The 12,401-nt window shown below is 50.1% G+C and overlaps 1 pseudogene; it reads right to left on the bottom strand.

Annotated features, from left to right (window-relative positions):
• Nucleotides 1-4,358: 4,358 nt before the first annotated feature.
• Nucleotides 4,359-9,566, bottom strand: LOC119253117 (NADH dehydrogenase [ubiquinone] 1 beta subcomplex subunit 8, mitochondrial-like; annotated as a pseudogene).
• Between the last annotated feature and the right edge of the window lie 2,835 nt (nt 9,567-12,401).

Genomic DNA, 12,401 nt, shown 5'->3' with positions numbered 1-12,401 from the left:
GAGTCTTCCCAGTGAGGGACTCCCAGGGGCTCTGAGTGCCTCTCAATACCCCCCAGCTGTTGGAACTCTAGGAGACCCCAGACTTTGAGTTTTGTGTAAAAACCCAGGGCTTGATTGTGCTCTGAAGACTGTGCTGCTGCTAAAGTCACCATTTGCAACGTGGGTCCCTGGGAATCGAGCTGCTCTCTTGCATAGCTGTCTATCATGGGGGAACCCCCTCAAATGCTCACAGACTTCCTGCCCTTCCCTCTCAGAACAGGAGGCACCGCTAACTCTGCAAGCCTCTTCTAGCCTCAGCCCAGACACCTGGTGCTGGAGGGACCTGCCCTCGGAAACTCACCTGCCGTTGGCCCACCCAAGGACGGAGGTCTGGGGAGCCAGATGTCTGGCAGGGGGAGACTGGGTGACCACCTAGGTTTCCCTGGGGCGGAGTCGGGTTGTGGGGGACCAAGAAGACTGGAGCCTGGAGCTGTGGGTCCCCTGTTGGCCCAAGGGCAGTGGTCACACCTCCCTCCCCTAGTCTCACAGCAAGGTTATTGCTAATGAAGTAAAGATATGCCTGTCAATAGTCCATTGTGTGCCAAGCACAGTGCCTGACTGATTTCTATTTTGTGGTTTAAAAATAACAAGAGGGGTCTCCCCGGTGGCGCAGCGGTTGAGCGCTGGGTTGTGAAGCTGCCCACAGCCTCTGTAGCACCGGTTCGATCCCCGGCTGCTCCCCAGCCACTGGAGGAAGGTCCCACATGGTGCTCAGACCTCTCCTGCTGCCCGCTGCTCCCCTCAGCAGTGTACTTCGGTCCTTCTGCCTGCTCTGCTCCCCGCTCTGGCTCTGGTGAATTCTCTCACCCTCCCGCACTTCTGACTGTACCCAGTGCTTGTATAAATAAATAAATAAATCTTTAAAAAATAAAATAAAAATAACAAGAGATCAGGAAGCCCATGATCTATTATAGATAGATGACAGATAGGTAGGCATGTAGGTAGGTAGGCAGGTTAGCATCTATATATGTTGTATATGTATATCAAGAGCCTAATTCCTTTTTGTTTCCTATTTTATGTCTCTTTTGTCTAGATTATGCCATAATAACCTTGTGTAGGGCCAGCAAGGCACAGAACAGGATCCCTATGACCTGGGCAGATGGGTAAAGGAGAGTCCTGGAGCTCTTGGTGGCTTTTCAGGCATTTATGGAGCTTTTTACACCATTTGTAATGCAGCAACCAGGTACATGGCAGGCAGGGGGGCAGGTGGGCCGGGGGCAAGTCCTGATCTTTTTGGGCTCTCTGGCCTTCTCTGCTACTGCTGCTGCTTCCACCACTGCTTCTGTGGTGCTACTCTCCGCTACTCTACTGGCTTGCCCCTGATGCCACCCTTAAAAGCCCAGTCTCTCAGCCCAGGTATGCCCGCCTATGCATGTCCACACCCCACTCCAGGTGTCCGCTATCAGACATGCATGTAGGACCTCAGGGACCCATCACTAATGCTGATGGCGGGAGGGTGGAAAAGCCTGATAATTCTCACTCATCCTACGCCTTGTAACACAAACAACCCTCACGTTCCTTCTTCTCTTCCAGGACACCGACTACATGCAGTTGGTTCTGACATCAAATCCTCGCCACCCTTGTCTCTAAGGCCATATAAGAGGACATAGGGAAAATGAACTAATCAGGCTTTTTATGCCACCAGCCTCTGTGGCCACCACCTGCAGCCTTGACCATGTCAATGCAGAAGGTGTGTGGGTGTAGGCATGCGTGCCTGATTGTGGACATCTGAGCATGGGTGTGTGCTCATGTGCAAATGTGCACACCTGAACCTGGATAAAAGCCGCGGCAGTGAGCGGGCGGCAGCGTGACTGCAGAAGAGGCGAGGCCATGAGATGAAGCTGGAGTGAGGACGGCAGCGAGAGCCTAGAGGAAGGGAGTAAAGACATGCTGGGGGGCCTCCCTGGTGGTGCAAGGGGTTAAGATGCAACACGATGAGGCTATCCGCAGCCTCTGCAGCAAGAGTTCCATCCCTGGCCAGGGAGGTGACCCACATGGTGCAGCAGACCTCTCCTGTCCCGCCCACTGCTCCCCTCAGCAATGTATTTCAGTGGATCTGCCTGTTCAGCTCCCAACTCTGTCTCTGGTGGGTCCTCTCACACCCCACCCCTGCACCTCTGGCCTGTACCCCAGTTCTTAGATGCATAAATAAATAAATCTTAAAAAAAAAAAAAAACAACTTGCTGTGGCCCTGGAGGCTCAGCTGCCTGCCTACCTGCCTGCCCTCTGCCCGGCCCATGCCTGCCTCCTCACCTGCCTGCCTGCCTCCTGCTTGTGCGCCTATGTACCTGGTTCCCTGAGAGCCCATTAAAGCCTGAAAAAATCCACCAGGGCTCCAGAACTGATCCGTCTGCCTGGATCCATAGTGAGCCCGCACTCTGCCTGCTGGGCCTGGAGAGGCGACTCTGCCAGAGAGAGGGTCTTCTCCCTCCTCAGATCTGTATGTGTTAACCGGCTTCTGCTGACACCTCTGAGCTGTCTCACACCCAGAAGCAGTTTTGCGTAGACACTGTCCTCTTCAGCCCTGTTCCTTTAGACCGACTGGGACAGGATGACCCGGCCTCCTCCTCCACCAAGCTCCCAGCCCCAGGACAGGAGCCGCAGGTCTCAGGCCGAGCGCAGGGGTCCTTGTGCTGGCATCAAGCCAGGCTCCCTCCTGCCTGCTTCCAAGACTGGCACTGCCTTTGGAAGTCAAGTTAGTGAGAGAAACGCACGTGTAGAAATGTTATATATGTACAGCTTTTCAGGACGATCTCTCCGGGCAACTGTCTAAGTTGGAATTGAAATTCAGCAGAAAGCACTCCCATGGCTGTCAAGCCGGCACTGTGCATATCTTGGAGGTGAATCACTTGCATTTCCGGGTTCATGCACCCCCCCTGGAAGCTTTTCCTTCTGCAGTTGGTCCAGGAATTTTTTCAAGTGTAGCTTTCAAGTGAGACCCAGCCCAGAGCTAAGCGATGAGGGTGGTTTTTCCCATTTGTGGAAACAAGTTGCCCATGTCCGTGGATGGCAGCCCCTGGTTTCCATGGCCTGAGGGCAGAGCCCGCCCTGAGGGCAGAGTCGTCCCCACCAGTGACATCACCTGAGTCCTTTGTGGCCACCACACCTGTATCTGTGGGTGCGGCCCTGAGCGGTGAGTAATTGTGTGTGGGGTGTGTGCTCTCCCACTGGGGAGACCAGGACTAATTTCCTTTGGGCGGAGCCCCACTTGGCAGGCCCCAGGCTTGGGGTATTGGTGTGTATTTCAGCATCAAATGAACAAAGTGATTTTCCCACAAAGTGCAGAGCACACTTCTGTCCGCACACTTCTGTCCGCTTTATTTATTTAAATTTATTTAATTTATTTATGCATACAAGAACTGGGGTGTAGGACAGAGGTGCGGGGAGTGAGAGGATTCACCAGCGACAGAGCTGGGAGCAGGGGAGGTGGATCCACTGAAATACACTGCTGAGGGGAGCAGCAGGCGAGACAGGAGAGGTGGGTTAGCTTCCTGGCCAGGGATCAAACTCGTGCTGCAGCGGCTGCTGACAGCTTCATAGTGCTGCATCTTAACCACTTGCGCCACCAGGGAGGCCCCTAGTTCTGTCCTCTTTAGAACAGGGTGAGACCCAGGAAGCACAGCAGGGAGTGGGGCTCCTCATGAGTGGGGCTGGGAGGGCGGGGCAGCACCTGCCAGCTTCTGGTGGCTGGTTTTTCCACTTCCCCCATCGAGCCCCTCCTTTATGTTCGTGCATGACCTGCCAGATGGGGGGGGGCAGGGCACCGCTACTGGTTGTCCTCGCCTGCGGTCCTTGCCCTGGCCTGGCCTTGGGGCGTCTGCCGGGAGAACCATCCACCAGAGCAAAGCCAATCCAGACTGACCTTGCCTGCACCTGCTGACCCTCAGGGAGACCCGCGTCATCGAGGGCGCACCCAGAGGTGGCCAGGTGTCTCTACCTCCCCATTCAGCATGAGCAGCTGGTGCGTGTAAGCCAAACCTGCTGGCAGCACACTGTAAAGCTTCCTGGGATCCTCCCCACCTGGCAAGATGGTGAAACCATCATTTTCTGGCTCAGTTCTGCAGCCCAGGCCAGAATCTGCTGCCTGAGGGTGAAACAGTCTCTCTTTCTTCATTTTTTTTAATATTTTATTTTTAAATATATTTTTTACATCCTTTTTTTTGTTTACAATGTATGCTTTCTCATCTCAGCTATAGTCCCTGTGAAATTCCCACCACCCATTCACCCGTGACCATCACCTGAGTCCCTTGTGCTCTTCTCTTCCCACCCCTGTTTTGAACCTACTCCCTTCTCCCTGCCCCCGCAGAATGTCTCTGGTTTATAGTTGCCTGTTGATTTTGGTTTTTACTTTATTATAATCACTTTTTCTCCCGATCCCTTATTTGGATTCTCTACATTCCTCCTATGAGTGAGACCATCCGGTATTTTTCTTTTTCTTTCTGGCTCATTTCACTGAACATGATCCCTTCCAGCTCCATCCATGTTGCTGCGAATGGCATGAGTTTATCTTTTTTGATTGCTGAGTAATATTCCATTGTGTATATAGACCACATCTTTTTTTTTTTTTTCCCATAGCACTAAGTTTTATTAGGGATTTCACTAAGGTTAAATCTCTAGGAATGAGGAAGTCAGTTAGGGGGCACAAAGCCCACGAAGTCTCCTCAAATTTCATAGTGAACCACTGGCTCAGGTTCTTTGTTGGGATCTCCCCTCGTTCTAGGTAGAGATTATTGTAAGGATACTGCTTTGGCCCCACAGGCTGGTAGGAGGGGTAAGTGTCACCCAACCAAAACATGAACAGCATGAAGGCCATGAGGCCAAAGAGGTGTTTACATATGACATTCCAAGAAAGGCGTGGGGGACGTGTCCACACGGTTCCTGATATACATGTCTAGGTCCCAGTGCATCGGCTCACCCCAGTTCAACCTCAATTCTGGATGGTCCCAGTCACACCATGATCCCTGTCATGCTGTGAGCAATCAGGGAGCTTTGAGTAGTCACCATACCCCAAGCCATCATTCGGGTAGGGCTTGTACAAATTACACTTCTTGGCGGCGGCAGCCCGTTCTTCAGGGGTCCTGGGGTAGGGCCCTGGGAGCATGTCCTTGGTAATGTGGGAGGCTGTCCGTGCTCCCAACGGCACCATGTTCTGGACTGCCCTTTGCAGACATCGGACTCCCAAGGCCCCCGCTCTGGCTGCCACCATCTTCACCTTCCTCCCGTTCTAGACCGCGTCTTCTTGATCCAGTCATCTATTTGGGGGCATTTGGGTTGTTTCCATAGTCATTCAATTCACATCAACGACCAAGGAGCCAGATAAGATTGGATGTGGTCCTTAAAAAGGAAAAGAGTTAATTCCTCCTTGCCTTCCTCCAGCACCAGCATATCTTTAGGTCAGGAAAACTTAGAACTAGCAGCTCCTCTTGTCCAGCATAGTTAATTTTTAATGTTAACGACTCACCTCACTGCTCCGACCTATATAAACTAAATTCAAACTCTTGTCTGTTGGAACGGCTCTCACAGTAAACCGTCAGACTACTTCCCTGCTTCCCAGGTTCGAATCCTCAATGCAAAGGGTCAATAAACTCTTTGTCTCACTACCATTGAGGCTTGTTTCCAGTTAACACTACCAAGAAAATAGGAGAATGTCCAGATGTTTCCACAAACAGGAAGTCCATTCTCATCCTATTCTAGGGTGTGCTTACCCTTTGGGAGTTAGAACCAGAAATCCCAAGAGGGAAAATCTGTGCCCCCTCATCAGATCCCCCCTTGACTCAACAAGTGAATGACCACACTGGGACTCTTGCTGGTGCCCAGAGGTGGTCACAGAGGGAGCCAGCATTGGGGTTTGTACCCTATGGAAGCTGGGTCCCCAAGTGGTGGGAGAAATGCAAGGAGCTGTGGGGTGGGAGGGGTTTCACATAGCATTTGGAGTGGGTTATGGTGTTTGACATTCTCCGCAGGGAACTACTCCTTGGGGTGGCAATTAGCAGCTGTTTATCTTTGCTGTCACTAACAACCTGAAAGGGGCAGAGAATTTTATTAGGGACATAGCAGAATCAATTTTCCAAGTTCACAGGAATGCAACTGAAGGAAGTTCATGGTTAATAGTGAGGGGGGAAGGGAGAGGCAGGATAGTTAGCACTCAACTCTAGTTTTTAGTCTAGGGGAGCTTTTTGTTGCAAAGTGGAGAGGATCTGGCTACAATCCTCCAGCGAGTGCTTGCTCAGACTCTCTTCCTACTGAGTCTCCTTGAGGACCTAATTTAAAAGTGCCCCCAGCATTCTCAGCTCCCCCTACCCCCACCCTCCTCTACTTTCTCCCTTTTCTTTAGCAGGCATAGTCTTAAAAATGTACTTGTTTGCAAATCCCACTGTTTATTGTCTGCCCCAAATCTGCTAAGATGAGGTCTATGTTCTGTTCCTGTGCTGCTGCAGTGAGGATACTTGAGGAATATTTTGCAACGAATTGCTGATCACATAGGATCACATTGTCAGACACAAAAAGAGGGAGACCCTTAGAGGTGAAGCAGAGGTGAGTGTGTGGGGGGGGTAAGCTAGAGGGGAAATCAAGAAGATGGATCCCCTTCTATCACCATACAGCGCCTGCATCAGCTCTCTATGGGTCACTTCCAATTTCTCAGAGCTGCAATCTCTTTCTGAGCTATTGATAACTTGAAAGTCCTCCCCTGAGTTCTAGAATTGCTCTGGAGCTGACTGGCCGTGTATTTTGCACAGTGTGGCCTTTAATTGTCATGCATTATTTGGTCTATAAAATGAGCTCTGCGGGCAGGACATTTCATAACACTTTTGAAACGGACATGTAATGGAGGTGGTAACTTCCTTGGGCAAGGCCCCTGGGTGGGCAACACTGCTCAGATGTGGCATGAGCACTGGAGTGATGGGAACATACTTCAGAGCCTGCCATTCTCCCAGTTTTCTTGGATGAACAATGGCCTCTCTGCTGAAAGGGAAAAGGAGGAAAAACCAGCAGTTCAATTAGTTGAAAAACGACAAAACCCGTGTTATTTTGAACTCATTTGCTTTCACACCTTTTCTCTTGGTTCTTCTGTTCCAGGTAAAGAGTGAGTAGGGAGCTGTGACATAGGGCAATAGGTCTAGTTTTTTCTTTTTTAAAAAAGATGTATTTATTTATTTATACAAGCATTGGGTGCAGTCAGAAGCGCGGGAGGGTGAGAGAATTCACCAGAGCCAGAGTGGGGAACAGAACAGGCAGACTGACGAAATACACTGCTGAGGGGAGCAGCGGGCGCGGCAGGGGAGGTCTGCGCACCATATGGGACCCTCAACCAGCAGCCGGGGATCAAACTGGTGCTGCAGATGCTGTGGGCAGCTTCACAGCCCAGTGCTCAACCGCTGCGCCACCAGGGGAGTCCCAACAGGTCTAGTTTTTAGAAGCTGAGAGTAGTCAATGCTATCACCAAACCGTTGCTGTGTGTCCTCAGGCAAGTTACTTGACCTCTCTGGTTTACACATCCCTAAAACAAAGAGCTTGACGCTAACCCAAGCATTCTGCTTTCCCAACAGCAAGCTCCTTAACCTCAGACTCTGAATCTGTGAAATAGAAATGACTTCCTCAAATAGCACAGTGCCCAGTGAGTAGCGTGGCTAACTGGGGTTCTCCTTCCTCCTCTTCTTTGGCCTTCTGGCCCCAGCACTGTAAGGGGGTTACTGTCATTTAGTTTCTGTTTCTCCCCAGTGCCTGGCAGGAGGCTCCTAATGGAAACTCTGTCAGAGCTGGAGAAATAATGAGGAAAACTACACTGCCGAGGCCTCCACAGGTCCCTCCTTCTCACTCATTACCAGAAGGTGGGATATAAGAGGAATGTCCCTCCGGACCTATTAATAATCACAGCTATCCTAATAAGCCCCTTTTCTGCCCTGGTGCCAAGAACCGGACACGTCTCATCGAAGTCCCTCAGCAACTTTAGAGGCAGATGTTTTTATTTTCTTCCATGGGCTCAGAAAGGATAGATAAACTTGAAGGCTTTTTTACTCTTTGATTTTTTTAATTGAAGTAACATAGCATTATATTTTGAAAGTTTCAGGTATTCATCATTGAGGATCAATGTGTGTCTGTACTACATTAACTTCACCTGTGAACTTCCAATTCTGTCCTTCACCATATACTTGTCCTCACTGCCCTGATTTACCCACTCCCCTTTCCCCCTTTCCATTCTGGTAACCACTATTGGTCTTATAGTCCCAAAATTTATTTTTGTCTTATCTGTTTATCTGTTTGTTTTCTCTACGAACCACATATGAGTGAAATCAAATGTGTTTGTCTCCCTCTGTCTGACTTATTTCACTAATAATAACAACATCTAGGTCCATCTGTGTTATTGCAAATGGCGGGATTTTTCCTTTTTATAGCTGTATAGTATTCCATTGTGTACATATACCATATCACCTTTATCCAAAAACACATTTATGGGCACATAGGTTGTTTCTAACTCTTGACTAAAAAAACTGAGGTTATATAGTCAGGATTTTGACCAGATTTGATTGACCCCAAAATCTGAGTTCTCTCAATGGCCTTCCAGCTACTCAATAAAGAAGGGTTTGCCTTAGGCTGGCCAGAGTCACTTCACCCAAGGCTGTGCCCTCCACTAGGTGCTGGGTTTTGCTGAATACTCCAAGGTGCTGAGTGCCACCTGGCAGGAGCGGTCTGTGTGTTGGGGGGTTAGCTGCAGCCATAGGTCACAGGGTTGTGGCCAGCAGCTCCCCCTCATCTCCTGATTGCAGACAGCTTATCTGTTCAAACCTGGGTGAGTGGAAGTAGCAGCAGCCCTTAAGAAGTGGTTAGAAATGCGCATTCTAAACCCCACGCCAGCCCCACTGAGTCAGAAACTCTGGACGGAGCAGCAATCCCTTTGTCACAGGCCTCGGGGAGTCAGAGCAGGCCCTGGCCAGAGAGGCAGGAGGGATCACACACGCCCCAGGTAGCTAGATGTGGTGGGTTATCGGAGCACAGAGAACACAGTTCAGAGGTACACTTGTGTTCTAAACTGCTGCTGACCCCCTTTGGCAACTGCCCAGTTGGTCCACCGTGTCCATGTGCTGTGGGGTGTGGGGAGGGGGCGATGAGAAGATTCTGTTCCCGGCGAGAACAAGATGTTCCCACCACCAAAAATAGCCCAAGAGGTGGCCAGAGTCCAGCCGAGGCACTCACCGGAGTCCACTGGGGTGGGGTCAAACCCAGGGAGCCCAAAAGCAGATGACCCAGAGATGAGGGGAACAGCCAGGGGTGACCTCTAAAGGGGTCACATGCACGGCTGTGGACTCAGGGGGCACAGGGTGCCTGGGTCGCCAGCAGGACAGCACTGAGCTGCTCACAGCAGAGGTGTGTGCAACGCCTTTTGGTCATTCTATTTACCTGTTGCAGAAAGAACCGTGTTCTTCCCTGTCAACATCCCAGTGAGGGTGGGAGTGTTGTTTGGGGTCCGGGGGTGGAGGGGCAGCTGCTGGGGAGAGCTGCTCCCAAGCGCCTTTGTCAGGGTTCCTTGAGCTGGGGTGATACTCAGAATTGTGACATCACTGCTGGAGAGTGAGCCCCATGATGTGTGCCTGAGGGCGGGGCTCAGCTCAAACACAGTTCACTTAGGAGCATTTTCATTTCTAAAAATAATGCAATAAAAGAGATCGTATATCAGCAGATGCTTATCTGAGGACAGAAAACAAGCCATTCTGGACTTATGGAAGGCCAACCTGTTTCACTGTCCACACCTCAGGCCCAATGGGGGACGGAGCGGTGACCCCACCTCTCTTGGCATAAGGGGGTGAAGACGAGTGGAAGCAAATCTGAATGTTTTGCTGTTAATTCCCTAACTTAATGGTGCCTCCCCCTCCCCCTATCCCCTATCCCTCCCCTCCCCCCACCCTCACCCTGTAGCCCTAAGACCAGCCCAATTCTTTGTCATGTCCTGCTTACAAAATATGTCACAAGGTGTAACGTGTGAGATGTTTACCGAAGAAACGCAGACTACAATGAAACTCGGTCAAGCCAAAGACTTTCTCATTAGTAATGCTGTTCCTTTTCATTTTATGAAGAATGAAAAACTTGTATTAAGAAATTGAATGGTTTTTCTATTTTGTACTTCATTGGTCTATTAAATATCATTTAGTAAAATGCTTTTAATTCAGGAAACGTTAAAATGAAACATTAGCCCCCTGGCAAATCATATTTTGGTAATGAATTCGGATGTTCATGGAGAAGGGTTGCCAAGAAGACGTTGCTGTGCAGTTTTTTCATTACAAAATGTGCAGCAGAGGCAGGTAGGGTTGGAAAAGGGGGGAGGGGGAGGCATGGGAGGAAAGTAGGAGGGGGAAGGAGAGGGCTCCCTTTCCAGCCCCACATCCACCTGCCCTCACCCCCTGGGCTGTGGCCTGCTGGCCGCTCTCAGGACCCCAGACCATCCTGAGGCCTCCTGGCCAGGAAGTCTTGGCCCAGAAGCCCCTGTTCTTTCCTGCCTCCTTAAGATTTCACAATAAACTGGACAAGCAACCTGCATTTATTATCTAGCAGTTCTGGAGGCTAGAAGTCCGACATCTAGGCATCAGCTCTAGGTATTAGCAGAAGTATGCTTTCTCTGAAGGTCCTTCTCAGAAGGAACTGTTCCAGAACTTTCTCCTAGCTTCTGGAAGTTTCTTGACTTTTGGCAGCACGGTTCTGATCTTATTTTGGAGGGGTGGTGAATGAATTGCAATTTTATTTTTTTTGACTTTTATAACAGTTGGATTTTAATGAGGTCAGATTTCAAGTGAAAACATTCAAACGTCTTTCCATGCATAGCCCTTTACCAACAAAACTATTTGGTATTTCACTTTTGGACAATCAGGTTTTATATGATCTATTAAATGGCAAGATTAGGTTAAAAAATCACAAAGGAGTAGCAGGGAAAGACTGCAGTCACAATTCCAATTTGACAGGGTGCTCTCTATGTCTGTCTGTCTGTCTGTCTGTGTCTACATGTCCCCCTTTTCTAAAGACACCGGTCATTTTGCTAAGTTAGGGTCCACCCAAATCCAGGATGTCTTCATCTTAAGCAATGTGTATATATACACATTATATATATATATATATATATATATATATATATATATATAAGAGACTTCAGCTCAAAAGTTCCACCTCAAGAAAACAACATCTTAGGCTAAGTCCGATCCCGCCCTGGCACACGCCCTGCCCTCTTGCCCGCTCATCCCTCCACGCTCACACATTTGCGTTGGTCACGTCTCCCTCTATTGACTCCCCTGCCAAGTCTGTGGCTCATCATTACTCCCCAGGACCCAGTATAATAGCTGGCACACAGCAGGCGCTTAATAAGTGTGAAATGAAGGAGTGATCGTGTAAAGACGGAATCAGTGAAGCCCTCTGTTCTGTTGGGTCTGCCGCCCTTGCTCCATGCATGCACCCTGTTGCTGCTGCACAGCAGGGGGCAGCCTAGGGCCCCCCACTATGGTCTCTGCTCCTGGAGTCAGACAGACCCAGGTCCGAATCAGGCCTCCTTCCATGTGCCCTCCTTGGGCCGGCACTGAACTCCTTCCAGATTCAATTCCAACGCCTGTAAAATGGAATCACAATTCCGAACTCACCAAGGTGTGGGGACTAAATATTCTCAGCCGCATGGCTCAGGAATCTAGGCGTGAACTGAGCGCTTGCTATTTGCAGGGACTATTGTCTTTTAATGTCTCATCCCACTTAACGCTCACAAGGAGGTAGGTCACCCCTCTATTTCCGCCGCTTGACAGATGAGGAAACTGAGGCACAGGCTCCTGGCAGTGTTGAGTGGGCACAACTCCAAAGAGGCTGACCCTCGGCCGACATGTCTGCCTCTCCTGTAGCAAGATGCTGTTTCTTTTATAGAATTGGGGGACTTAGAATAACTGCAAAATTATAAGCATCAGCCACCCCCAGGGAAGTTTCACTCTTCACTGTCCACTCAAGTTAGCGTGCCAGAGGTCAGAACCACTGTGGACATGGCTTCTGGGCATTCCAGAGCCCCTCCCCCCGAATGCTGGCCCTCAAGACCAGCTCACACCGGCCCCCTGACTGCCCTCAGCCTCAGGGAACCCATTTACTCCTCAGACCAAGGAAAGAACTTGGCCGGTCAGGCAGGAAAGCCCTTTAGGGGAACATCTTCTAGGTATTTCACTGGTTCCCTAAACATAGAGCCAAGACCCACCATCTCCCAAAAAGCACACGCAGATCTCACCACCTGTCATATGTGCAGTCGGCGCTGAGCATGGATGTGGTGATGGGGAGGGAGAGGCCTGAGGGCCAAGGGAACTTGAGAACACCACAGTCAAGAAATAGATGTTGGGGCCTCCCTGGAGGCGCAA

This window comes from Talpa occidentalis, unplaced genomic scaffold (genome assembly GCF_014898055.3).
Source record: "Talpa occidentalis isolate TD23 unplaced genomic scaffold, MPIMG_talOcc4v2.1 talOcc4.2, whole genome shotgun sequence".
Lineage (NCBI taxonomy): Eukaryota > Metazoa > Chordata > Mammalia > Eulipotyphla > Talpidae > Talpa > Talpa occidentalis.
Note: the sequence above shows the minus strand (reverse complement) of the source record. Positions and strands in the feature narration are given on the sequence as shown.